Source organism: Otolemur garnettii, unplaced genomic scaffold (assembly GCF_000181295.1).
Source record: "Otolemur garnettii isolate 467f Iridium unplaced genomic scaffold, OtoGar3 scaffold00210, whole genome shotgun sequence".
Classification (NCBI taxonomy): Eukaryota; Metazoa; Chordata; class Mammalia; order Primates; family Galagidae; genus Otolemur; species Otolemur garnettii.
The window spans coordinates 517,506-519,501 of record NW_003852605.1 but is presented as its reverse complement, the minus strand read 5'-3'; the positions used below and the strand labels follow the sequence as shown (position 1 = coordinate 519,501).

Here is a 1,996-nt window from a genome sequence, read left to right as displayed (position 1 = left end):
TAGCCGGTTGAGCTATAGGCGCCGAGCCATATCAGAATTTCTTAACAGGTGGATGTATAACTTAACTGTATAAATAATCTGTATAAACAACATACTTTCAGGTCAAGTGATCATAAATTCTCAGTTGAATCATAAAAACAGAGAACCATGGACCCCTAAATCAATTCCCAGATTTGAGCTAGTCTCTAGGCCCAGAACTCACCTGAATAAACAGGGAGGCCAGGTCCTTTCCAGGAAGGACCCCAATATACTACTGAAAATTATACTGTTAATCTTTCTCCCCAAACTATATGTTTGCGAAAAGAGCTAGTCACCTTTTGGGGACTGCCGAACACTGGCTCTGAACTGATACTGATTCCAGGAGACCTAAAATGTCACTGTGGCACTCTAGTCAGAGTAGGGACTTATGGGGATTAGGTGATCTATGGAGTTTTACCCTAGGCCTGACTCACAGTGGTTCTCCAGACTCATCCTGTGGTCATTCCTCCAGTTCTAGAATGCATAATTAGAGTAGGTATACTTAGCAGCTGGTAGAGTCCCTACATTGGTTCCCTAACCTGTGGAGTAGAGGATATTATGGTGGGAAAGGTCTAATGGAAGCCACTAGCGCTTCCTGTATCTAGGAAAGTAGTGGATTAAAAACAATATCACATTCCTGGAGGGAGTGCAGAGATTAGTGCTGGTATCAAGGACTTAAAAGGTGCAGAGGTGGTAATTTCTACCGTATCCCCCCATTGAACTCTCCTATGTGGCCTTGTGCAGAACAGATGGATTCTAGAGAATGACAGTTGATTATCTTAAGCTTAACCAAGTGGTGACTCCAGTTGCAGCTGCTAATCAGGTGTGGTTTCATTCCTTGAGTAAATCTCCTGGTACCTGGTATGCAGCTTTTCTCCTTACCTGTTTCTCAGAAGCAGTTTGCTTTTCACTGGCAAGGCCAGCACCTTCACTGTCCTACCTTAGGGGTATATTCACTCTCCAGCCCTGTCACAGTTTAGTTCTCAGGAATCTTAATCTTTCCTTCCCACAAGATATCACGCTGGTGACATTATGCTGATTTAATCTAGTGAGTAGGAAGCAGCAACTACTCTGGACCGATTGGTAAGATATTTGCATGTCAGAAGGTAGGAAATACAGAAGGTAGGAAATACACTGGACTAAAATTCTGGGGCTTCTGTCTACCTCTTACAACTCTTCTTTTTTCTCCCTTTTCTTCTCCCCCTTCCTCCTCTTCCTTTCCCTTTCCCTTCAAACCCACTGGCATTTCTCTACCCTTATGCAAGAGAAAGTTCTTTCTGCTTTGGGGCCTTTGCGTTGCTGTTCCATCTACTGGAATGTTCTTCTTTCTTTCTGATCTTTTGTTGGTTTCTTATTGTTGTTCAGATCTTTTCAGGTCCTATAATTTATAACTGTTCAATCTGAGATGGCCCAGGATATACGTTGCCCAAATTTAATTGTCTCTGTGGACAGCTCATTGTCTGTTTTCTTCTCCCCTCCCATCTAGTTTATATCATCCCATTAGAATTTAAGTTCCTTGAGGTTCAGGACTCTGTTTAGTATCCCCACTGTCTAGATAAGTGTCTGATAATGAATAGGCATTAGATAATGGATGCCTAATAAATACTTATTAAATGGATGCATATGTTTCTTATTTATCTGGAAAATGGTTTTAATCCCATACTAAGTTGCAAAATTTCATTCCTTTTAAGGCTTTATGGTGTTCTATTGTATGTATATACTATCCATTCATTACTTGAGAGACTTTTTTTTTTTTGAGACAGTCTTACTGTGTCGCCTTTGGTAGAGTGCCATCACATCACAGCTCACAGAAGCCTCAAACCTGTGAGCTTAAGTGATTTTCTTGTTTCAGCCTCCCAAGTAGCTGGGACTGCAGGCACCCGCCACAATACCTGGCTACTTTTTGTTGTAGTTGTCGTTGTTTAACTGGCCTGGGCCAAGTTCTAACCTGCCAGCCTCGGTGTATGTGGCTGGAGCC

The 1,996-nt window shown here is 42.1% G+C and overlaps 1 protein-coding gene across 4 annotated transcripts in view; it reads left to right on the top strand.

Moving 5' to 3' along the window:
• Nucleotides 1-1,996, top strand: part of PIK3R3 (phosphoinositide-3-kinase regulatory subunit 3) — a 155,627-nt gene that overhangs the window by 106,506 nt on the left and 47,125 nt on the right. The window lies entirely within an intron of this gene.